Genomic DNA, 27,978 nt, shown 5'->3' on the forward strand with positions numbered 1-27,978 from the left:
ATGCAGTAATCATGTTGATGTCCATGAATTGCTGCACTTGATGCATGCATTGCTCCCTGTGGGCAGGTGTGGTGCTTATTCCATATGTGTGTATGTGTGAACTCATATTCATGCAGTGCAGCATATTTTTGTTATGCCCAATACACTGCTGCCCTGAATGTCATACTTATGAATTTTGCACTTAACATGCTGCTACCGACACAAGAGTTCCACTGTGTACATGTGTGGAGTGGACAACAACTCACAAACAACATTTTCTCCATAGTTCACACATAATGCAGTGAAATGGATATGTTTTGTGGGTTGCCGTGTCATGTCTGTTCACCAACAGGACATGTCCTTTCCCGTGTGCTTTGTATGACACTGTTGTGTTCTGCTATCACAATGGCAAACTGGCATTGTGTGTGGCATGTATTGGCAATGATGGTGCCATGTTATATCATCTAAGTGTGGCTGCTATATATGGGCAGTCCTCCTTTACTTAATGCATAGACCATCACTCTAACATTCATGTATACAACATGGAATTGCTGATTTATATAGCAACATTCAAGAAAGCCTTCTTTGGTTTCTGTTATATTTCCACATGCATTGCTTATTCACATACATGCCCACATTTAAGCAACTGGTGTACATGTGCACTGATTTATCTACATGTCTCTACACATATTCTGATTGCAGAAACCTCATTGTACTTTAGGACCATGAGCAATCATTGAATCCATGTTCCTGTGCTATACTATTGTTCATAGGACTGTCCTTTGCTCAGTCATACCCATGGTCAGTGAAAACAGTAATATGACAGAGAGGTGTGATTTATGGTCCTTTCTGGATGATTTGTCTGGGGACAATGATGATTTTATTTGTTTTGTAGGCAATGATGTGCTTTCAGGAGCTGGTTGGGTGGTTAATGCACATGCCAAAATAGAAAAGGTGTTCAAAGAATTGACTATTAATACAAAAAGGTTTTGATCCACTGTTTGGCACAATAAACTTTTGAAAGCATATGTGGATGCTGGAATATCACCGCACGGTCTATGGGTGTATGTTGAACCAGGGGTTGGAACAGAAGATGACAGTTTTCTACATAAATGTCAGACTGTACAATGAACTGCCTCACATATGTTTTTAGAACTTTTAATTGAATATTATGAACAACAGCTTGTCTTTATTAACAACTTAATTGATGAAAACTTTAAAATGTTACAGGTGTTCACTGTGAATGCTGGTTATGAAGGCATGTATACAAAATTTTTGAAAGAAATAAAAAAATTATGAAAATGAACTAAAGGGTTGAAAGTTAAAGAAATATAACCGTGATTTAAAAGACTTTGAGAACAACACAATGTGTTCTTAGAAATCGGCGAAATGAGCAGTACATTTTGCTGAGGGAGAAAAGAAGAATGCTAGGCCCAAGTGTAAACGGATTAATTCTAGTTTGAAACAATCTACGAATACTAATACAATGGAGTCTAGTGCATCTGATTTTTCTTCAAATACTTCTAATACAGATACAGAAACTGAGGTGGGTGAATTAAATTCACCAATTAATAAAAGAATTAAAACAAAGATGACTCTGTTTAGAAGGGCTGGCAAAAAGCACAGATGAACAAACAGAAGTAATGTTCAGGACATTAATGTAATTGGGACTAATGATGACTTGGCAGTTAATCTTTCACCATGGGATTTAACAGTTGGTGAAATAAAGTTATTAAATAAAGGTTTGGGGTATGTCCTTTCATTTTTTGTCTCACATTATTCTACTGCAATGGATGTTAAAAGTTTTTGTGGATTATTAAACCTGAAATATTATTATAATCAAAAACAAAGTGAAATTAATGTTTCTTAATATAATTTCAAGTTTAGGAAATCTACTTTTCAGCCCCCATATCACCCCGTGATTAAAATGAGTGAACAAAGTGTGTTATGTGAACTACATACAAATCAAGGAACCATTTTTAAAAATTATGGTCATAATTTAAATAAACAACAAAAACTGGCACAATAATTTAGCTAGAAATGAGTTCACAGTAATAACTAAAGCTGATAAGGGAGGGGCAATAGTAGTCTGTGACTCTATAGATTATGAAAAGGAAGTGTTGAGACAACTGAATGATAGTATTTCATACTGCAAATTGCATTCTGACCCAGTCGTAGACTTTCAGTTATCGATGGATTTCTATTGAATGCTAAAAAGAGTGGTAGTATCTCTGAGAATTTCTTGCAGCAACTGGAAGTGGATGATCCTAAAACTCAGAAATTTTACATTCTACCTAAGATATACAAATCTATTGAAAATACCCCAGGGCATCCAATTGTGCTTGGGCGTGGTTCATTAACAGAACCATTATCTGCATATTTAGGGGATCATCTTAAACCTCTGTTAAAATATATTAGAGCACATATTAAAGACATAATGGAATTTCTGAAATTAGTGAATAATGTCCGGGTGTCCAGCCATTCATATCATTGTACTACGGACACACTGTCCCTTTATACTGGTATCCCACATGAAGGCGGAATAAAGATGGTGAAATATTGGGTGTCCTATTCTAGTATGTATTCTAAAAAGCATAATGATTTTCTATTAAGATTGTTGGGGTTGATTTTGGAACATAATGCATTTAGTTATAATAGCACCTCTTACCTTTAAATTAAAGGTACAGCAATAGGCACCACCTTTGCACCAATTTATGCAGACTTGTTTATTGGCTTTTTGGAGCATAGTTTGATCTATAGTGATGGAAATGTATTTAGGCCCTATTTAGAAATGTGGGGATCATACCTCTCAACTGTACAGATTTTCGCAGAATGTCCAGATTTTTGCCTCATATTTTTGATCTGTTCCTCATAAAACTCTGTGTTTTTCTGACAAATTACTGGGATGATCCGAGGACTGAAGTCACTAAATAATGATATACATTTGAGTTTCAGACTTCAAATCCTACAGAAAAATGTATGTTAAAACAAATCCTGTTACTCTATCCACTTTCTAAGCTTATAAGAGTAATATTTAAACTATGTCCCTATTTTTGGGCCTTTGTCCCCCCATTTTAGCAGTCTTTCTCCATATTTCTTGCACTGACAGGTTGATAGGTATGGTGGGATATTACTGGTTGATTGTTGATATATTTGGGTGGGCCCTGTTGAATATCTGAAGGATTTTTTAGCTTATTTGAACTCAAATCCCTTTGGCCTATTGTTTGTGAATAAATTTGATCTATTCAACATTGATTTTTTTTAGATGCTAAAATCACTACATTAACGGATGGTACTGGCCTCCAGTTTATATAGGAAGCCATTCACTAAAAATTCATTGCTTGAAGCCACCAACTGTCATCCACAACATGTGGTGAAAATATTTCTAAATCTCAATTAATGGGACTGAAACATATTTTGTAGTTCCAATGATAATTTCAAGATGGAAGCTGTTAATATGGAAAATAGATTTATCAATAGGGGCTATAATAAAAATGATGTAAAACAGGCACATTTTTTGACTACAAATGTTTTGAGAGAAGAATTGTTGAAGTCTGATGGATTGAGAAAAAGATATGGTGAACAGACAAAAATGAGGTTTAAAACTACATATGGGACAAGTGTAAAGACTTCTCATCTTCTCTTTGTTGATGATCTAAAACTGTATAGCTTGTCAGATGAGGAACTGAAAGGATAACTGCAGGTTGTCAAGACTTGTTCAGATGATATAAGAATGTCATTTGGTCTTGATAAATGTGTAAAAGCAACCTTTAAAACAGGAAAACTGCAGCACCAGGGTTGAAAGTTAAAGAAATATAACCGTGATTTAAAAGACTTTGAGAACAACACAATGTATTCTTAGAAATCGGCAAAATGAGCAGTACATTTTTCTGAGGGAGAAAAGAAGAATGCTAGGCTCAAGTGTAAACAGATTAAGTCTAGTTTGAAACAATTTATGAATACTAATACAATGGAGTCTAGTGCATCTGATTTTTCTTCAAATACTTCTAATACAGATACAGAAACTGAGGTGGGTGAATTAAATTCACCAGTTAATAAAAGAATTAAAACAAAGATGACCTCGTTTAGAAGGGCTGGCAAAAAGCACAGATGAACAAACAGAAGAAATGTCCAGAACATTAATGTAATTGGGACTAATGATGACTTGGCAGTTAATCTTTCACCATGGGATTTAACAGTTGGTGAAATAAAGTTATTAAATAAAGGTTTGGGGTATGTCCTTTCATTTTTTGTCTCACATTATTCTACTGCAATGGATGTTAAAAGTTTTTGTGGATTATTAAACTTGAAATATTATTATAATCAAAAACAAAGTGAAATTAATGTTTCTGAATATAATTTCAAGTTTAGGAAATCTACTTTTCAGCCCCCATATCACCCTGTGATTAAAATGTGTGAATAAAGTGTGTTATGTGAACTACATACAATCAAGGAACCATTTTTAAAAAGTATGGTCATAATTTAAATAAACAACAAAACCTGACACAATAATTTAGCTAGAAATGAGTTTACAGTAATAACTAAAGCTGATAAGGGAGGGGCAATAGTAGTCTGTGACTCTATAGATTATGAAAAGGAGGTGTTGAGACAACTGAATGATAGTATTTCATACTTCAAATTGCATTCTGACCCAGTCGTAGACTTTCAGTTATCGATGGATTTCTATTGAATGCTAAAAAGAGTGGCAGTATCTCTGAGAATTTCTTGCAGCAACTGGAAGTGGATGATCCTAAAACTCAGAAATTTTACATTCTACCTAAGATATACAAATCTATTGAAAATACCCCAGGGCATCCAATTGTGTCTGGGCATGGTTCATTAACAGAATCATTATCTGCATATTTAGGGGATCATCTTAAACCTCTGTTAAAATATGTTAGAGCACATATTAAAGACATAATGGAATTTCTGAAATTAGTGAATAATGTTCAGGTGTCCAGCCATTCATATCATTGTACTACGGACACACAGTCCCTTTATACTGGTATCCCACATGAAGGCGGAATAAAGATGGTGATATATTGGGTGTCCTATTCTAGTATGTACTCTAAAAAGCATAATGATTTTCTATTAAGATTGTTGGGGTTGATTTTGGAACATAATGCATTTAGTTATAATAACATCTCTTACCTTTAAATTAAAGGTACAGCAATAGGCACCACCTTTGCACCAATTTATGCAGACTTGTTGATTGGCTTTTTGGAGTATAGTTTGATCTATAGTGATGGAAATGTATTTAGGCCCTATTTAGAAATGTGGGGATATTACTAGATGATTGTTGGTATATTTGGGTGGGCCCTGTTGAATATCTGAAGGATTTTGTAGCTTATTTGAACTCAAATCCCTTTGGCCTATTGTTTGTGAATAAATTTGATCTATTCAACATTGATTTTTTTTTTAGATGCAAAAATCACTACGTTAACTGATTGTACTGGACTCCAGTTTATATAGGAAGCCATTCACTAAAAATTCATTGCTTGAAGCCACCAACTGTCATCCACAACATGTGGTGAAAATATTTCTAAATCTCAATTAATGGGACTGAAACATATTTTGTAGTTCCAATGATAATTTCAAGATGGAAACTGTTAATATGGAAAATAGATTTATCAATATATAATAAAAATGATGTAAAACAGGCACATTTTTTGGCTACAAATGTTTTGAGAGAAGAATTGTTGAAGTCTGATGGATTGAGAAAAAGAAATGGTGAACAGCCAAAAATGTGGTTTAAAACTACATATGGGACAAGTGTAAATACTTCTTATCTTCTCTTTGTTGATGATTTAAAACTGTATAGCTTGTCAGATGAGGAACTGAAAGGATAACTGCAGGTTGTCAAGACTTGTTCAGATGATATAAGAATGTCATTTGGTCTTGATAAATGTGCAAAAGCAACCTTTAAAACAGGAAAACTGCAGCACCAAGAAAACATCAGTTTGGGACAAGAATGTGATATAAAAGAACTTGTGAAAGAAAGAGTGTATAAATATTTGGGAACTGATGAAGAATCAACAATAAAACATGAACAAAAGTGAACAAAACTTAGTAAGGAATTCTTTAGAAAACTTAAATTAATCCTAAAAATGATGTTGACATCCAGGAACAAAATCCAAGCTATAAACCAATTTGCTCTTCCTGTCCTAACTTACAATTTTGGAGGGACTGACTGGCCCCAAAACATGTTGGATAGATTAGATAGGAAATCAATAAGGCTGCTTCATGCTCAGGAAATGATTTCTAAAAATCAGAGTATACCCAGATTATATATTTTGCGTTCTGAAGGAGGGATGGGCCTCCTTGAAATTGATTACATGTATAGATCTGCAATCATGGGACTCCACACATATTTGCTGACCTCACAAGACCCAAACATAATGAAAGTTTTGAAACATGAGGAGAATAAATCTCAGATGACTCCTCTGCTTAATCTAGCAGAAGCATATTGGTATCAAGCAGGAATGGAAATCAAACTAAAAGTAGATAAAAATCAGGCAGCAACTGAATGTGCCAAAAACAAAAGAAATAATATAAGGTGAAGGACCAGATGAGAAGGCAAGAAATGTGGAAAATGCATGAATATAGTTGCAAGTATAGAAAACTTCTGAAAAAACCTCATGTTGACCAAGAACAAACACAGGAATGGTTAAGGAGAGAAGTATTTAAACCAAGTGATGAAAGGTTAATATCGGCGGCCCAAGATAGTGGGCTACGTACATGCTGGTTTATAAAGTCCATTGAAAATGTGGGAGAAACAGACAAATGTAGGTTTTGTAAAACTGAATTGGAAACAGTCAGGCACCTCATTACTGGCTGTGACATACTAATGGCAGAAGGACTGTATACTGAAAGGCATAATAATGTGGCAAGACTGTTGCACTGGGGATTGTGCAAATATTATGGTATTGAAGTGGCTAAAAAACACTGGAAACATGACACACAAAGCATCATAGATGAAGTTTATATACATTTATATCATGTTATCGAAAGATGAAAATAGTGAACGCTATTTCATCGTCCCCAAAACATCTAAACATGAAAACATCGACACATTCAGACCAGCACATTTTTTTCTATTAAATTCCTTGGTTTTAACTACATGTTTGCAAAAGCTACAATGACCACAAGGGAAAGACCCCATCAAGGTAGTACCATCCAGCGTACATTGGCACTTAATATTGGGTAGAGAAATACTTTTATAAAAACTAAGGTGACCTCCCAAGGTGATCCCTCTCTGGAAGGAAAATGCATACTTATCCCCCAAAGTTTGTCCAAGATATTCATCTGCTAGTAAAATGTCTCAATGTCTCTGTACAAGACTAACCAAGCTTTGGGTGCTTCTACCAAAGGTAGTTGTGAACCTGATCTTACAATCAACATCAGATTTCAGTTGGTTATACGTCAACAATTCATGTCTCGGCATCTGGTCAACCTGATTCTTAACTGATGAAAAATTAGTAGAAGAATACCCTCTTTGCCTAGAGCAGATGCGTCGAATGTGCACGTAGTGAGATTTTGGAATGTTTGTAATAATGTGTCTTGGATGACAGCTGGATGTAACAGGGAATTAGAGTGAAAGGGTTTCCTATAAGCAGAGCTGATAAGACTACCATCAGCTTGTTTATTTACCATGACACCCAAAAAAGAGCTAGATCTTTTGTCATAATTAACTGTAAAATGGATACCCCATTTGTTGTCATTAAGGTATTCTAAAAATTCCTGCAAGTATGTGATATCTGACATCCATACCATCCAGGAGTCATCCAAGAAATGCCTCCAAATATCAGTCTTTTGCATAAAAATGTTATGATTGTTATCATAAATCATGATGTGTTCAAAATAACCCATGAACAGGTCGGCATAAATGGGGGTAAAAGAAGCCCCCATAGCCGTACCCTTCATCTGGAGAAAACATGTGCCATTGAAATAAATGGCATTCTTTGTCAGTACATGCTCAGTTAAACATAATAGGAAGGTGTTAAATCCAGGGCTATAGAGGGCTAATTCATTCAACCAAAATTCCAAGACCATCAGACCAGCCCAGTGAGGGATGCTAGTATATAAAGAAGTTACATCCAAAGTGGAAAGTAGCCAGTCCACATCCAATTGTGTATCACTAATGATATTAAGAAATTCAGTGGTGTCCTTAATTCTAGCCCTCACAGCTGTTAACAGGGGTTTAAGATATTTGGTAAGAAACACCGATAAAGGTTCAGTTAATGAACCCTTTCCTGAAACAATTGGGCGCCCCGGAGGGTCCCTCAAACTCTTATGCACTTTAGGTAATAAATGCAACAGTTGTGGGACAGGCTCCTTTACCTTGAGATGATAACAGGTTTTATCATCAATAATGCCCTCATCAACTGCTGTGTCAAGAAGGTTATCAATTTCAACCTTAAATCTTGCAGTAGGGTCTATTAGCATAATCATATAAAATCTGCCATCCTGAAGTTGTCTATTTGCCTCTGCTTCATATTTAGACCAATCCATAACTACTATGGCCCCCTCCCTTGTCTGCCTGAATAATTACCAAGTTTTTATTATTGTACAAATTCTTTAAAGTGGGCATTTCCTGCAGTGTTAAATTATTAGGCAATAAAGCATCCTGAAATTCACCACCAAAGTGTAACTCTTTCAATACACATTTTTGAAAAAATTCTACATATTTGTTCATAGGTGGCATGAAATTGGAAGGATGAAACCTAAAACCACCCTCATTAGGGTCTCTGGTATCTTCAGAATCCTTATAAAACAATTTAAGATTTGGTAATCTATAGAAAGACAACAAATCATCCACAAAACTGCTTTCTGAAACAAAGAAGCCATGGATAAAATTAAGCCCTTTATTTAGTGCAACATATTCAAGATCAGATAATACCACAGATGAAATATTTATGATATTGTTAGTATCAACTTGGGTTCCAGAAGTTGTAACAAACTCTGAATTGTTAAGCCTGCAGTGACATTTGGATTTATGTTTACACATAAGCCATGTCACAGGCAACACAGATGTGTAGATGTATATGTGTGACCTTTTATTGGCCTAACAGGAACCTGTCAGCAAGCCTTGTCAATACACATGCACACATAAATTACACAAAAAAAATCAATATCATGAAATCTACGGTTGATGCTGTATAAGGAAAGTCAGGTTATGCACATGAAGTACGACAAATTACTATGGTAATACATAACACAGAAGTACAACAGGAACAAGGAAGTAATGCATAAGTCCTGCGTGTGTATAAAGGCCTAAGGGTTGGCACACACTAACATTTCATTTTAGCAATGCAAATATATGACAAAAAAAAGGAAGGTTAATCTATACCATGCATATGTGCAAGATGTACGCCAAACCTACAAAGGTTGAAGGGAGGTGAGCAACATGGGCTCACAGTCAGGAGGTCATACCAGCAAAGCAAAGTAGTCAAATAATAAATCAGGGCAGCACTGTTAAAGGGAACATATTGCAAATGCATGGATACACCATATAGGGTGGTGTTGAAGTCAAGTCAAACTACACTGAAGTAAATGGCAAATGTATGTCACATGGGTAAACTGCATTGCTGAAGGCGACAAACATGGCCATCAGCAATGCAGATGGATGTGAACAAATCAAACACACACACACACACAGACATACACAGACACACAATAATGTCATAATAATCTTCTTACAGCAAGAGACACAGGTATACAAGTTAAAAATCGGTATCACTTACAAATATATACTGTCATGCCAACATATAACAAAATGTATAATAAACACCTGTGGTAATATATACACACACACACACACACACACACACACACATATATATATATATATATATATCTATGTTTACTATCAGAAGGTCAAAGTGGGTTCGGTTAAACCCACTTCAGTTGAAGTCTGGAGGCCGAACGGTGACTATGTCAAACCCGACATTGTCAAAATACGAATCTCACCCCCACGTCAACCCATGTTAAAGCCCGTTCAGAGGTTTACGTCGAGTCATATTTCGACAATGTCGGAATCCAACATTGTCAGTTTCGCGGAAGTGGGCAGATGGTCCGGTTCGACCTTCTGATGGTAAACTATATATATATATATATATATATATATATATATATATATATATATATATATATATATATATACACACACACACACACACACACACACACACACACACACACACATATATATATATATATATATATATATATATATATATATAAGCAATCTCAAAAGGACCAGTACTCCACTTCTTTAAAATTCTACCATGGATTTATTTTCCTTCCACAAAAATAAGAACAGTATGGCAGAGAGATGCATTAAAACAGCAGGGCATTTCTCCCATTAGAGTCATCAGTGTTAGCTGGCAAATTTCATCCAGCAAGTTATATACTATTTAGTTTAAAGTGACAGCAGCACTTCCACAAAGAATCCCCACACATAATCCTTTACACAAAAAAATATAGATATATACATATAGCCTCAGTGTTTGACTCAGTCCCCACTTTTCTTAATACATACAGTTAAACATTGCTAAGAATCATGGTTTATTCATGAACAATTGTGAACGCATTATTTTTTTAATTTCTCCAAATCTTCTGGGTTTCTAATGTCATGATGGGAATGGACTCCATTCCTAAGTCAAAATATGATTAAAGTTCATGAAATTAGTATTGTTTCAATCTTTGATGTCAGCCAAAAGTGCTATTCACAGCACCTGCAATGTGCCAGTAATGACTCCTTCTGCAATTTGTATGGGGTTACATGGATTGGTAACATATCTAAATATGATTATAGATTATTTTTTATAAGACCCATTACTTCTACTACTAATGGAACTGTCTGGGTATCTTTCTTCCACATTGCTCTAATTTCTGCCTGCAGATCCTGGTATTTTATGACTTTCTGTCTCTCTGTACTCAGCACACTGTAGTCACTGGATGTGACGATTTTAACAATTAATGCTACTTTTGTCTTTTTTTCATGGACCACTATATCCAGTTTTCTAGCATCTATCTTTTAAACTGTTGATAATGGGTGATCTCATGTGATATAAATGGGTCTATATCAGAACATCAAAGTATTAAAACCGAATGTTCTGATATCGAACACTATTCAGCGAACACTAAGAATAGCGAAGCTGCAGAACAGCAGATTCTTTCCTCGGGAAAGAATTCGGTTGGCCATTTCTATGGCTTCGCTATTCTTAGTGCTGTGGTGGAAAGTTACGGGTTGGGTTCAGGTAAGTGTGCAATTGTTTGTACGTTAGGGTTAGGGGCGGGTTAAGTGAGTTATGGTTAGTGCGCGGGTTAGGCGTGTGTGCGATAGTGACAGACTTTAGGGTTAGGGGCGGTTTAAGTGAGTTAGGGTTAGGGCACGAGTTAGGTGAGTGTGCAATAGTGATGAACCTTAGGGTTAGGGTTTGGGTTAAGGTAAGTGGGTAGATAGTAGTGTATGTTTAGTTTAATGTAGCATTAGATGTAGGAATTTAAGTGTATGTGTGTGGTTGCTGTTTGTCTGATATGCTTGTTGTTGAGTGTGTATGTCACACCCTACTGTCTGTGTTGGTATTAATTTTACATAGTATAATTGAGTACCCTTTGACAGAGCCTTAGGGTAGCTGACTGGTGGCAGCATGATTACATCAGAGTCTGGGCAGAAAGAGCCACAGCTAGTAAAAAATACACCATGGGTTTATCAAATCAAATTGTTGACCAATTGTAGCAGTAATTGAGTTGTTTATTTGGCCACTTGTAATTGCTCTGCGTTTTATATCGGACAAACGTCCAGACCAATGAAGCTATGCATTTCAGAACATCTTAGTAATATGAGAAATAAGGTTATTATTAATGCTCTATATAAACATACCCTTATGCACAGTTCATAGGTTCATACTAGGCTATCTGCCCTAGGGCATTTATAAGCCTAGCCAGAGTGTGTTTGGCTTTCGCCACCCATTTTAAATTAATTTTGCTATGCCCTTTTTCGAGGTTAGTATACTTTGCCACTGTCTAACAGTGACACAGAAGTGATACCCGGGGTAAACCTACGATCTCCCATCCACTCATCAAGATTCCTCTTGAAGAGAGTCAATGAGGGACTCTGTCTAACCTGGACTGGGATTTTATTCCAGAGTGAAGGGAGCCTCTGGGTTATGAATCTGTCCCTCCAGCATGTCCTATTTATTTCAGTGCTGAGGTTCAAGTCTTTTGAGGGCATAGCTCGATGGGATTTGGATTTTCTGAGGTGCAGCATGTCCATTAATTCCGGGTTGGACATGGCTTTATACGTCAGGCACAGATCGCCTCTGAGCAGGCGGTATGCCACTGAGTAGAGCTGGAGTTTCTTTAACCGGGCAGCATATGGCATCTGTTTGAGCCCTTTGATCCTCCTGGTGAGGTACTTTTGGGGTCTTTCCAGTTGCTGCAGGTGTCTGGTAAGGTACATCCCAAAAGGGGCATTGTACTCAATTATGGGCCTGATGAGGGATGAGTAAAGAGGCACGATGACCTCCCCTGATCTAGATGTGAATCCTTCATGATTAGGTGGGCTATATAAAATGTTTTTCTAACCACTTTGGCCACGTGGTTGTCAAATGAGAGATTGCTATCAACTTGGGTCCCCAGATTCCTAATTACTTCTTCTGTACTTAATGGATTACCACCTATGTGGTAATTTGTGGGCACTTTGTTTTTGCCAAAGGGGATGACTATACACTTTTTGGCGTTTAGCTTGAGGCCATGGCTCTGGCACCAGTTGTCTGTTTCTATGAGGCCCTTTTGGAGGATGCTTGTGTCAGCTGGAGAGTCGATTATGGCGCCCAGTTTGCAGTCATCTGCGAACTTGGTCAGCCACAGTCCTTCCGTGTTGGCCTGTACCTCTGAGAAATATATACTGAACAAGAGAGGTCCCATGACTGAGCCTTGTGGGATGCCACTTGTAACTGGTTTGGAGTCTGACATGGCTCCAGCAATTCTAACCATGTGGGTTCTGTCTTTGAGCCAGTTTGCAACCTATCTAGTGACATAGGGGTTTATATTTAAGCTGGTGAGCTTATCTATAATGCCCGAGTGGGGTATTGTATCAGTACAGCTTGTTTTTATTTTACTATTATTGATAATGTAGGTGGACACAAATTTATTAAAGCCAAATGGCATGATATGCTAACTAGAAAAGAAAAGGGTTGGATAATTTGGCTTGGTGGACTTTTTACTCCAGGTCTAAATTAACATCTGTAGAATATTATTCATGTATCATGCACCATTTTTGCATATGTATGTATATGCGCTGTAATTTGATATGAATTTTTCATATTTTATGCATCATTTTTGCTTTTGTATGTATATTTGCTGCGATATGTTAGTTATTGGTGGTGGGTATTTATGTTTGAAAACTTATTCAGTAGTTCTGATGTATTCAATTAATTATTTATGAATTACTGCTATCTATTGGCCATTTGGTGGTGCTCTAATTAGTTATAAGTGGGTATTTTTTACTCACTTGTTTTTGACATTGAAAAAGGCTCTTTTGGGGCCGAAACCGGTCTGTCTTTAATAAAAGAGGATTTCTTCCCCATTTGGTGCTGGCCACTTTTTGATTGACTGTGCTTGCTTGTTTGGGCCCTTGCACCTGCCGTCTGGGCAAAGGTCTTTAGTTTGCTGCCATGGCATATGTCTGTGACATATGCATTCCAATTACATTTCTGTTTGGGTTGTGTAAGGAGCAGTCAGTTTATTGCTTTGCTACAGTACTACTGTTTGGCACTCTGCTTGGTTGTTTACCTTTCACATCCATGGTTGGAGGTAATATTCTGTCCTACACAGGTCTGCTCTAGCATTTCATGGGCTGCGTTTGCTGATCTGTGCTATTGCTTGTCTTACACCTGTCCTGCTGTCAGATTGCTTGGGTTTTGGATTCAATATCCATTGTGTACTGCGATCCTTATATCTTCCCTTACACCACACAGCACACACAGCAGTCATACACATTCAGGTATAACTGTCACACAGTTTGCAACATATCATAATGTCATAGTGCATAGGTGCATATGTATTTCTCCATGTCACCATGGCTGATATGCATCCCTACCGTGTTTGTCAACTTTCTGTTGCCCATGTTGTAGAGTGTGCTGTCTGTGTACCTTACATTTTCTTTACGGTTATTTCCAACCTTTGTCTGTCCTATCTTGTGATAATTCTTATGTGTATATACCTGCTGTTTTACCCTTCTTTTCCTCTTTCTCTATCTTTTCTTTTCCTTCTAGTCTCCAAAAAAAAACAATTGGCCTATTCTCACCAAAAAAATGTTCCCATGTCCCTCTGAATGTCGCCATTTTTTCCTATTCCAACAAAGCTCTTGTGTGTCCCTCTTCTTCACCCATAGCCCACATCTGCTTTTGTGCCTCCCTATTTCCTTAGGTGTGTTTGTTACTTGTGCTCCCCACACATGTCCTGCACACATTGTTAGTTACTGTTAGCACTGGCGAAGTGGCCATGATTGCCCTTCTCCTTTATTAAATTTTTTTTATTAGAAGTTTTATGGATTCCATCAGATTCCTTACATTCAGATACATGTATTTTATTCATACATGACTTACAGAGGCATCCGTTGTTTATGGACCTCCTCGAAGGAATGCTGTAGATATGTATTCCTTGAAATGTCCTGCAGCTTGCATTGGACTTGTATAATTTCCATAGCTTTGGTACTACACATCACGGTTTATAAGACACTTTTTATGAATTATATAGTGGTTGTGACTGCTAGACAGTATGCTGGTCAATTCTGTTTTGCACCAACATATTCTAAGTTCACTAAGGCATATTTGCATATTACAGGCTTATCCACAACTTCTGCTCAGATGATCAGAGAAATGTACCAGATTCAAAATACATTATGGAATTCAGCTCGTTGTATCCTAATCTTTTGTGTCTGTTGAAGAATACATATGTGGGGTGTGTGTGTGTGTGTGTTTGTGTGTGTGTGTGTGTGTGTGTGTGTGTGTGTGTGTGTGTGTGTGTGTGTGTGGGTGTGTGTGTGTGTGTGTGTGGGTATGTGTGGATGGGAGGTGGGGGTAGGTGTGTGGACCTATGGATATTTTGTGATTTTTTTTTTAAATACTGTTATATGGATTGTGATTGTTCAGACTGTGTTCTTTTTGTTTTTTTTTTCTAAATGTATGTTAATTGTCAAGACACTACTTGCAATCCAGTCATGATGCTCTCTGGACATCAAAAGTTTTCCTTTCTTAATATAGTATAATCCTTTATATAAATGCATCTTTTCAGGATTAACTTGTGAGCTTTTACTTGGATAAATGATTTACTCAGAAACAGTGAAATTCAGACCAAATTGATTTGGTTTAATTTCTTTAACTGTTAGGTTATATAATCACCTATAATACCCTCAGGGTTATGCAACAAGTAGTCATTGGTCAATTGATCAAGCTCTAGCTGCTCAAACTGGTCAAATTTATACTTGCTTCTAGTTCATGTCATCGAATTGGGAACATGTAGCCTGGTCATCAGCTCTTTCACAGACTGCTGAAACAGCAAAGTAATTTGGCTAAAACAACTTTTGCTGAAAGTTTAGTGCCATCTGTGCCAGGGAGAGTAGGGCAGTACAAGTGAACATATGCCAGTATAGCCACCTGGAGCTTTGTAAAGAATTTTATGTTTTTTGACTATCACACTGATTTGTACAGATGTTTAAGTTAAAGATATATTTGTAAATTTACTTATGTTAAAAATGCAGAAACAGTAGATCATGCTGGACAGAAAGAATGTATGCATGTATATTAGGTTGTATTGTTGTAACTGATCAAATGTAGATGTTTATCAGAGAAACCTGGAAGGGTGGAAAGTTTCAAATTGTGTTATAGCTTTCAGATGCTGCCACAGATCTTAGCAAAGCTCTGTCTGTGTACTGTACCAGAGTCAGGTGACCAGATGTGATGTCATCCTCTAACCAGCATCTGGTTTCTTTGGAACTCTCACAGCACTACTATGGAACTTGACAGGAAGTATTTCTAACAGGATATATCCCTCACATCCACATAGACAAAGAGAGACATCATCTGACTTTTGCTGTGGTAAGACACTCAGCACACATCAGTGTGTCTTCCTTTAGTAGGTAGTCAGGTAACAGTAATTGTTTAGTTAGTCAGGGACATTTAGTGAGAATAGTTTAGTATTGTTTTCTGCATCTGTGAGAAACTATCCAACTGTATTTTTTTCTATCTCTGTGGTTGAAACTGTTGTTTATTGTATTCAGTATTCTCCTGTTTTCCGTTTTATAATTAATCATTAAATATTTTAATATCTTTCATTGTGGCTGGTTCTTTAGAGAATAATTTTAACATCTTGAGAGTAGTTATGCTTGTTTTAGTAACACTGTGGTTTCTCCTGAAAGCCTTGCTACTTTGGTCACACCCTACTGTCTGTGTTGGTATTAATTTTACACAGTATAATTGAGTACCCTTTGACAGAGCCTTAGGGTAGCTGACTGGTAGCAGCATGATTATCTCAGAGTCTGGGCAGAAACAGCCACAGCTAGTAAACACGTGCCAGCTTTTCCCAAGTGTGTATGTGTGTGTGGGAAACTCAAATATCCAAGTGTGTGTGTCAGGTACTAGAAACAGGGACACACAGCTCCAAAGTGGTCAGTGTGGAGTTTTGTGTGGGTCTGGAGAGAGAAGGATAGTCCAGTACCAAGTCTGGAGACTGCTCCCTGTGTGCTCTTAAGGGAAATAGGGCTTGGTGCAGGGAGCTGCATCTGAAAATACTGTGTGAATCCATCTTCGCTCTTAATAACCATCCCTCACAAGAATCAGTGGTGTGGATTGAGTCTTCTTGATTGCTGGCCCGGAGTAGGGACCTGTCACATGGAGCATACACTTTCTCCATGGATGTGCAACCTTGAAGTAGATATATATATCATAAGCTTTGGAGGGGTACAGGGGAGGCTTTCCCCCTGCAAATAATTTACTTTCAAGGCCAGGAGATACTTTAGCATTTTTTTTAAATCAATTGGCACTTAGCAAAAGGGTTGTGAATCAATCAACAAAAATCTGTTCAGTAGTAAGCACTGTAGAGCCGAAAATTTTCTGAAACTGCTGTGTTTTGTGTTACAAAACTCCTATTTCCCAATTGTTGTGAAACCATGAAATTGTATATATAGATAAGAGGAGTATAGGAAGAAAACATTTCAATTTTTGTAAGCAGGGGACTTGTTTAAAGAGTGCAGGTGAGTAATAAAAACAATGTGTGTATGTGTGTGTGGGGGGGGGGGGTTGTAAGGTGATTTGTGCTCTCTATGAGTGGTTGTGTTCCAATATTGTATAACAAAAGCTATCCGTAGATCTTCTATAACTATAACCATATAATGGAAAGCAAAGCATAGATTTAAAGCATGTATGCTCTGGAGACAGTGCAGTTTGATTTAGCAACAATTTCTAGCTCATCTCCATCTCCTGATGTCTTAGGACATCAGTAATTAGGGCAACCAAATGAGTCAAGGGGCTTGAAAGGGTGATAACAAGCCTGGACAAGATGACTACTTCACCCATAAACACTGGATACAAGGCAACAAAAAAAAAAGGAAAAAATCAAGTTCCCTGTGACGCTGGATGAAAAAGAAGGCAGGCTGCAAGAGCCAGGCAATACTGATAAACATGCAGTAATTTTTAAGGCTGTCTCAAAGGACTGTGCATTTCAATTTGAAAGCTCATAGAGGTGACAGAGTCTATAGGCATGATGAAAGCAACAACAGGAGGCCAGCAGACTAAGATGGAGAAACTCAGAGTAGCTGTATCATTATAGAGGAAGGGTGGTTGAGTCTGATGACAGAGCGGGAAGAGAGCTACAAAAGTATAACAGGAGACTGTAAAAACTGCAGTGGCTTGTGAAATGTCAGAACAGCAACATGGTTCACCTGGAAAACAAGTACAGAAGATTACATCTTAGAATTTTAAAAACGCCTGAAAAAGTACCTAAAGTGGAAGTGGAAAAGGTGTTATTGGATTTACTTTCAGACTGATTTAATCTACTCTTAGGAAGGAATCTGGAAGACAAAAGACTCACAGAGATGGCTAAAGGAATGAGATGGAAGAATTTTGAGGCATTTACTGGTGTTTTATTTTTATTTTTATAGATTGCAACAAGAGATATTGTAGCAACAAAGAGCTATTAAAGCCAGTCCATTCTATTAGAGGTCTATACAAAAAGTTGAATGCTTGTCCAATTCAATATTCAAATAAAGGAAAGCATTAGTGTTTAAATTAAATGATCCAAAGTCAATAGGGATAGATACATGAATCAATTATCCTGTCATACTGTCACTACAATGATGGTACTCATCACTAGTGAAAAATATTAGGCACATACCACTCATCTGTCTAGATTTTCGCAGAATGTCCAGATTTTTGGCTCATATTTTGGTCTGTTACTCATAAAAGTTGTGGTTTTCTGACAAATCACTGAGATGATCTAAGGATTGAAGTAATTAAATAATGACATACATTTACATTTCAGACTTCAAATCCTTCAGAAAATGTATGTTAAAACAAATTATGTTGCTCTAGCAACTTCCTAAGTTTTTAAGAACAGTATTTTAAATCTGTCCCTATTTTTGTGCCTTTGCCCCCCCCCCCCCCATTTAGTAGGGCTTTGTCCAGATTTCTTGCACTAAGAGGTTGAGAGGCATGATTAGTCCTTGACAGATATTTCAAAGGCAACAGACAAGCTGGCAGACTGTAGAACTACAATGTTTATTTCCCAGGTGAAATAAAATGGGGGGGGGTCAACTGACAGAGAGGAAAGAGGGAGGAAAAGTAAACAGTGATGCAGAAGATGTCTGATGTATATACCACAGAGTAGAAGAAAAGCTTGGGCAGACATGACTGTACCAAAAATGCAGAAATAGGGCAATGTGGAAGAAAAATAAGATACAAAATGTTGGCAAAGAAAGATACAGCAGATGAAACAAAAGTAAACAAAAAGTGGAACAGAAAACTGCAACACCCAGAAGAGAAGGAAATCGCTCAAAAGGAAGAATACAGAAAGGGCATCCAAGAGTGAATCAGGATTCAAGCGAGAGAACAGATGAGGTGGCAGAGGTGGCAGAGGTGGGAGGATGCACTTTCAATAATTCAAGAAAGTCTGATGCAATTAACTGGTCTGTGAAATGTTTGAAGAAGCTAGACAGAACAGCAACAAAAACAGCATGCAGAGATGCAGTACAAAAGCAGAAATATTGGACACCAAGAGACAGGTAAAGGACATAGAAGCAGACAAGCTGGATTGGATTGCTGCTAGACTAAAAAAATAAATTAAAACTTCACGGACGCCTGATTTAAACTTCTGTATACATGAAATGCAGGCAACCAGAGTGGCATCTGCCAAGGACACAAGAGAGGTAAGAAAGTATGTAAATAATTTTAACATAACACAGCCTTGCTGTAGAGCATCTTGGCCGTTCTCTCCATCTCTATAATAGATAAATAAGTAGAAGAAAAAGAAACAAGAATCATAGGTGAGGAGGAAAGAAAATAGACACTAAATCAGTTATGTGGACTTACAGGGTGATGGTGCAATGTTAAAGCCAACTCTCTGTTAGAATGTAATGTGTTAGCATGAGAGACATAGGGAGTAACAAACAAGGAGGAAAAGTAAAAAGAGTGGAGGGGAGTAAAGCAAAGACTGCAGGGTAGTAATGCAAACACTACACTGGAGTAACACAAAGAGTGCAGGGAAGTAATGCAAGCAGTACAGTGGAATAACACAAAGATTGCAAGGGAGTAATACAAAAAGAACAGAGCAGTAATACAAAGACTGTAGAGGAAAACTGCAAGAGACTATTACAAAGAGTACTGAGGATAACAGAAAGAGTACACGGGAGTAATACAAAGAATGCATGGAAGTAATACAAAGAATATGGGGAAGTAATACAAGGAATGCAGGGGAGTAATAGAAAGAGTACTGGGGAGTAATACAAAAAGTACACTGGACTAATACAAAGAGTACTGGGGAGTACCTCAAAGACTGCTGGGGAGTAATAGAAAGAGTTCAGGGGAGTAACAGAGTGCAGGGGAATGCAAGATTCTAGTCACAGGATGTAAGGAAGAAGAGTGGATGATTAAGAATGGAAAATTAATAAGACAGGACAAGAGAATTAAATCAGGGAAAATATGTAAAGCAGAAGAGTAAAATGGTAGGTGACTCAGTTATAGTGCAATTAAGATAGTAACGACATACGAGAAAGCAGTAAGTAAAAATGTAAAGAGAATGAGACCAGCCCAGATGGGAGCTGGCAGAATGGTTAAGGTGTTTATCTCAAAGACAAAGCATAGGGTTTGATTCCTGGGAAGTATGGTTAGGCTTAAAACGGTCCTCTGGGATTGTTAACATAGTAGCCACCTATGTGTGACATTGAGCAAGTCACTTAACCAGACAGTGCTTTGGAGTAATTTGGAATTTGGGCTAGGCTCTTTAATGGTCTTCAGGACTGCATGCCTTGTAACTATGAACCTGTTGAAGTAAATACCTTAACTTCAAGAATTCTTTCTTCACAACCAAAGAAAAAAATCTTGGCCAAGCATAAGAGTAACAAAGCTATACATACTAAAAGCCCCCTGACCAATCTTAACAGGCAGCTAAGAGGATTAATTAATACTTAAAAGGCTAAATTTGTAGAAAAAAATAGCTTATTTGGCAAAGGACAATCAAAAGCTTTATACAGATAGTAACCTCAGGAGAAATATGTAAAACATTTGCAGAACTTATTGTAAATAGCATCATCCACACTGAACCAGAGGCCATTACCAACCTTTTGGCTGACAGGTTCAGTTTAAATTTCTCTCCCCACCCCCACCCCCCCATAGTCCATAGGAAATACCACATAACACAATCCCCCCAGCCATTACTAGGAATTAGATTGTCAGTGCACTTTTCAAGGCCAAAGCACTGTATCGATGGGCTCCAGTAACATCCCAGAATGCTTAATAAATAGCATGAAACATGACCTCTACGGTTCACTTGAATCACTTTTCAGCTAGAGACTAAGTCAGGTTTTGTGTACAAAAAATTGAAGATAGCTACAGTCAATCCCCTGCACAAAGGAGGCCCAATCAGTCCTCCAGGTAACTACAGGCCCATAAGTCTGACCAGCCTTATATGTAAGGCCATGGAAAGAATCATCAATGACATGATAAATGAGGACATAGGTTACCTGCAAATGCTGGACCCATCAAAGTTTGGCTTTGTTAAAGGAAGGTCATACCTATTAAATCTCGTGGACTTTTTTTTAGAGGGTCAGGAAAGCACTGGATGAATGCAAGACTGTGCACACAGCTTACCTTGGCCTGGCCAAGTATTTGATACAATACCCCACTCAGGTATTATAGACAAGCTCAATAATTTAGGTATAAACCCTTTTATCACTCACTGGATAGCCAAATGGCTCACTGAAAGGACCCAGGAACGCAAAATAGGTGAAGCCACCTCCACCAAGAGGCCAGTCACTAGTGGAGTCTCCTAGAGCTTGATACCGGGAATGCTCCTTTTTGGCATCTATTTCTCTGAAATGGAAGCAAATGCAGGAGGTTTATGGCTGACTAAAGTTTGCAGATGATTGCAAGGTGGGGGTTATCATCAACGCACCTGCAGACAATAGCATTCTTTAAGAAGGCCTACCTCTGACTAACAAATGGTGCCAAAGCCATGGCCATAAACTCAATGCTAACAAACGCATAATTGTACCCTTTGGAAAGTCAACCATCCTGGCTAATTACCACATTGACAATATGCCCCTAAGAGTCCACCCATTGATCAGGGATCTGGACATGCACATAAACAGTAGCCTTATCTTCAACCAGCACATGGGCACAGTGGTGAGGAAATCCTTTTATGTTGTGCAAACCATAAGGAGTGGCATAGTATATAGGTCCAAAGAGGTCATTATCCCATTATACTTCGCCCTTATCAGACCAATCATAGAGAGCAATGCTGCTTTCGGTATGTACCTGACCAGGCATATGCAGCAACTAGGGTGACCTCAGACGTTTCTTACTAAAAGAATATAAGGTGCAATAAGCATGCTTTATGTAGAGCACTTTGAATCCCTTTCCCTCTACTTAGTCTCCTATAGACTGCAGAGGGGTTATCTATGTCTGGCTTACAAGGCATCTTCAAACTCCACACTTATGAATCTCCTACTTATTCATAAGTCAAACAGTACAAGAAATACAAGTTTTAAGGACTTGAATTTTGTCTGTGACATAAACAGAATGTGCTGGAGAGACAAATATGTGTCCCAGAGCCTGCCACTCCTGTGTAACAGGCTTCCCATCTATGTGAAGCTGAGTTCATCTATTACCTAATTTAAGTGCAAACTAGACCAGTGGATGGGGAATAGGAAATGTATATTGGGCCTGGCACCAATGTCTCTTATGGACAGAGGTAGTTTATAAATGCCTGGCTCTCAATTTGGACACAGGACATGATTATTATTTCAGAAAAATTGCCTGGGCTTAGAAAGGCTCCTGGGTCATTAGTCTAGTAAAAATCTATGACTCCATGGCTGTATGAATATGGAGTAAGGGGGAATACAGAGTGAGATCAAACAGGGTAGCAGGTAAAAAGTTAAAGAGTGAGGGTCTCCATCCAGAGAGAATATCAGACACACTGGAAGATGACTCACAAGAGTCCACCGGGGAACAGAGGGGCTCAAAGCATGAGCAGTAGAAAGAAAACATGGGCTCAAATCAGAGGAATATACCATCAGGGACAGTTAATAGGCAAATAACTGAGCAAGGGCAAGCAGGGAAAGAACAAAAACAGGTACAATGCGAGTAACAAAAATAGACTGATATATGAAATAAGTCATTTGAACAAGTCATCATAATATATGGAATAACCTTTACAATGATTGTAAGAGAGTGAACGAATAGTGATTGGAGAGGTAAGTAATAAACAGTGATAAATATGTGAGATAGTAAATCTGAACAAACTGACGGAATGCATAGACTAACATTTACAATGCCTGCAGTACTCATGGATCATATACAAATATAATAAGGTGTTAAAATGAGTCTTTATACTGATTACCAAAAATTACCATTTTTTAGTCTTTTTCTCTAGATGCCTGCAGACCATTAGCCCCCCTACCATTCCCTCGTCAACCAATTTTTCCACTGCAGATGATGCACAGTTATGAGAGGCTATCATTTATATCCCTTTGTTTCCCATCATCACAGCAGCTTCATGTATGCCTCTGTGCATGTGATAATTCTGGCTATAGTGTCACCTTACTATTGAGATGACGTCTATGCCCAGGACTTTATGATGTCTTTGCCATAAGAACTGATCTCCACCAGGGGTCAGTAAAGCAGAGGACCAACTTGCCTTTCATAGCCATCAGGAAGACAAGCTGGCATGGACTGCTTACTGCCGCCCCCTCAGCTCCCTGGTCATTAATCAATGCCAGTTATTTTGGTGGTAATGAGGGCTTCATCCCTACGTACCAGGAGCTATCACCAAAACTCTGAATCATGATACACAACTCGAGTGATGTGCTTAATGTATGTACACTTAAGCAAAAAGTAGGGATACTAAATAAGGGGCTAGCCTAGATTCATTTTAGTTAAGTGATATGACTAAAATATTGTTGCTAAAACTATTCCTGTTTGTATTTTATTTACGTTGTGAACACTGCATTTTAAGATAGGAAGTAGTTAAGAAAGGTAGCTAAATTAGGTGGAAGGGGATGCTGTGTAAATCATAATCTAAATGCAGCTATTAAAACAATCCATGAACAGGAAATAGTTTTTTGTTCTTTAGGCCACAATTCAAGATTCTTGGAATGAAGGAGCATCTCCTGAGGGAGCTGAATCATAACCTGATAATCTTGTAAACTTCTCACATATAGGTGACAAGATTTTTCACAGCCAAAATAAAAAATAATAATAATAATTTGCTCTAGATGCCTTATACATTTTGCTTTTCATCACGTTGGACTTGTTTTCTGAAATACTTGACCAAAACACTAGGAGCCATCCATTATTTCCATTCCTTTTGGAAGCTTCCTTATATACAGGCTCCAAAATGCCATCAGTATTCAGTCTACATTCTCCTAGATTTTCTCCATTTTCTCATCAGCTGGCTAAAGTATTGAGTGCATGAACTATTTTCCACAAATATATGAACGAGCTGGAGATAGTAGGCGTACATCAAAAACTCAAGTCATATATTCTCTAAAGCAACGTGAGTGTCTGGAAATTCTAATGCATGAACATAAAGGCAAACAAAGAAAAGTCTGTAATACTTGCCAGAATAATCCCATGTGTAGCCTTGCATAGCTATTTCACTGGTTGAAATAACTGTTATAGTGAACCATTTTTCCATTGTGGCTGGAAAAAGGTTTACATAGCACTCCGTTTTCTATTACAGCCCAGAAAGGGCAGACTGCCAGTATTAAAAAAGTCAGCTTATTTTTGTACTGAATGGAATTATGGATGCTGCCTTGCATATAAAACATCTCACTTCAGACTACATTGCAACCTTTTTATTTCTCATTTTTAATGTTTAGAGTAGTGTAAATTATATATAGTTTTTTTGGCTTCACATTTTTTTTACTTTGCATATCACTGCAATTGTGGTACAGGGCAACAAATATGCAGACAAATGAAGTGCAAATCTTCAAATGTGAACTGTGACATGAGATGTGTGTTAATTTGTGTCTGCACTTCAGTTGTATAGCAAGCAAGCAGATGTGTCTTGTCTTTCAGCTTTTCCTGGTTAGGGGTCGTGACAGCAGAACGCCAGTCCACTTATGATTGGCAGTAGATTTTTATGGTGCTAAGGTGCCAGCCCAATGCCCAACCTTTAATGAAGACACACCCATTCACACATGCACCTACCTGCATGTCTTTAAATGTCACTTGACCACAGGGAGGACATGCAGACTCCACTCAGAAGATGCTCCAGCCAAGAATCGAACTGGAGAACCTCTTGCTGTGAGGCGACAACGCTAACCACTGCACCACAGCGGCCTTCAGCAAGCAAGTAGATGTGTAATTTTTTTAAATTACTAGTGCTGTTATATGGAAAACTTAAGTTTAAAAGCACTGAGGAAACTGCTGTGACTTTTCATCCTCTAACTGCATCTCTGTGAACACTGTGGCTACACATGCTATTGTTACCTCATTCACTGTGTATAGGCCATCCTGACTAACTGCTACAGCATGGAAGATTGGAAAAGCTAGCAAAAGATTGTAATACATCAGTAATAACATGCTGTTCAGTAACTGAAAATGTTTCAGGTTCAGAGTTTTCATAGAATGAAGCCCATACCTGCAACATACATGAAGTTATTGAGCTATAAGCATTTGCTATGGGGTCAGTCACTGCTGCCACAGTAAACAGTGCAACAGTGGAGCCTGTTTCAGAACCAGATGAATCCAAGGATAGCAGCCCTATCTCAGAAGTGGGGCACTAGTAGGTGTTTGGTGAAGAAAGTGTTGGTAACTGGTCAATATTCTTCAGGTGGGTACTTATAACCTTACCATCTCAGGGTGGACAATACCTGAGCAACATGGCTGACTGTTGTGTCAGAAACTTCTTGCTTTATAGTATTTATGAAAATAAAATATAAAATTACATGTTCTGTTTGATTGTGTGCAGTAAAGTAAAATAAATTTGTGTTGTTTTCTTCTTACGCAGTGGCTTAAGTAATGAACTGAAAAAAACATATTTTACACAGTGTTTTCAAGTAATAGAATAATAGTAACATAATTTTAGTTGCTGAGACAGTTGCTGAGACAGTGAAGTATTTCACCTGTCTGACAAATTAATTATTTTACTGGAACTAAAACAATGGAATGGAGACATATCTCATAACTGTGCAGATTTTTGCAGAATGTCCATTTTTTTACCTCGCTTCCTCATAAAATTTGTGTTTTTTGACAAATCACCACAGATTGAAGTCACTAAATAATGACAAACATTTGAGTTTCTGACTTCTTACTCTTCTGAAAATGCGTGCTAACACAAATCATGTTATTTTAGTAACTTTCTAAGTTTATAAGAGCCATATGTAAAATCTGTCCCTATTTTTTGGGGCTTTATTCCTCCATTATTTTAGGCTTTGTCTGGATTTCTTGTGCTAAGAGGTTGAGAGGTATGAATGGATATGGATCAGAGATAAGTAGTATATGCTGACTCACACTGTTTTCTTTTGGGCATTTATCAGAGATGCAACATGTAAATGTAATGACAGCAAGCCTACCCAAAAACAAACAAACAAAAAAAATCATTCAGAGACATTCAGGAGCATATTATCTTTTCCACCATGAGAGATGAAATGTTGCAGTCTGTAAACCCCATTACAAGGTTCATTAGGTGCCTGCTATCTTTACCTCAGGAGATAGATATAGGTTCAGTGCTAGTTGCCCATACTTTGTAGCTTTTTTTTTTTTTTGACAATGTAATACCAGTTTCAACATTTTTAATATTTTGTTCACTTATGTGTCAATAAAAAAAGAATAAGATAGTGGTGAACTTGGCCTTGCAATAGTTATAAATCCAAACAAAAAACAAACTCAAGCCAAGAAGCATCAAAACTTAATTTAATAAAACAATAAAATGAACAAGCACATCTTTCGGGCTTAACCCTTCTTCAGTGCAACATACAAAGAGAACAATTCTAATTCACTTATATAGTTATATCAAATTACATGACAACCTAATCACATGATCATATCGTATCTATTTATATTGCATTGAATGGATAATTAGGCTTGCATCAGATAAATATCCAGGAATTAATGCTGCTATTAGTTTAAAACCAATACTAATAAAGAAACAAATGCAATATAAATAGCTATATTTTAATGTGTTTTAAGTAGTTTTATCATACTTAAGATATCACATGATATGATCACGTGATTAGGTTGTTGTCATGTGATTTGATATAACTATATAAGTGAATTAGAACTGTTGTCTTTGTATGTTGCACTAAAGAAGGGTTGAGTCCGAAAGTTTTGGTTGTTCATTTTATTGTTTTATTAAATTAATTTTGATGCTTCTTGGCTTGAGTTTGTTTTTTGTTCACTTATGTGTCACCCTATAAGAATGTGTTTGAAAATTAAATATTCATATAGTTAAATGTTCAATAAGGAATATTTACTTTCTGAGATATAAACAATGTAAGTTAGTTTAAATTAAGATAGCCATATTTCTCAACTGCTATGATTTAGGCATAGTATTATAAATTTGCCCCTGGAATTTAGTCCTGTTGTCCTAGATTTAGTGATTTTCTGCAAAATGATATACCTGTTTAAAGGTACATGTAGTTCTAAACAAGGAAGCAGCTCACAGAGAGATTCATTAGCACTAACTATATGGGATGAAGGGATCTAGTATCTAAAGGTCTTCTGTTCTGAAAATGAAAATTTGCTCATTTTTATGGTGTGTGCTATGACTTTTTTTTTTAAAAAGCACTGCTATTATTTGGTATGATTTCATCACTTTTTAACCAAAGATGGACTTCTCTGAAGCATTATGTTGGGCTTTTGATTGTACTAGAGTACAGTGAACTTTTCTACTCCTAATTGAAATATATAAAGGAATGTGACATTCTGAAGACAAACATTCATACTGTGCATTCTTAACAGCGGCTGTAACAAAAACAGTTGCCTTGTGTAATAAAGCCAGTAAAATGGAATTACTACAGATATTTTAATTCTTAAAAAGATGAAAGGAATGAGAGTTAAGTAGGCAAGAATGCACAAAGCTTCAGAGTCACTACCATGGCGCAGAGGGTTTAAGCTCAAATTGTGATCCAACTTGTAATCAACCAGCTACCCAGCTGCTGGAGGAGCCTCCTGAGAAGAATGGGGTATGGTCGCCAATGCCAGCTCACCCATCTTGGAGGGTAGGAGACAGCTAGCCCCACTTTCCTGCTGACACATAGTGGAGGATGGCTGTATT

This window comes from Protopterus annectens, chromosome 5.part0, assembly GCF_019279795.1.
Source record: "Protopterus annectens isolate FY-2018-M chromosome 5.part0, PAN1.0, whole genome shotgun sequence".
Lineage (NCBI taxonomy): Eukaryota > Metazoa > Chordata > Ceratodontiformes > Protopteridae > Protopterus > Protopterus annectens.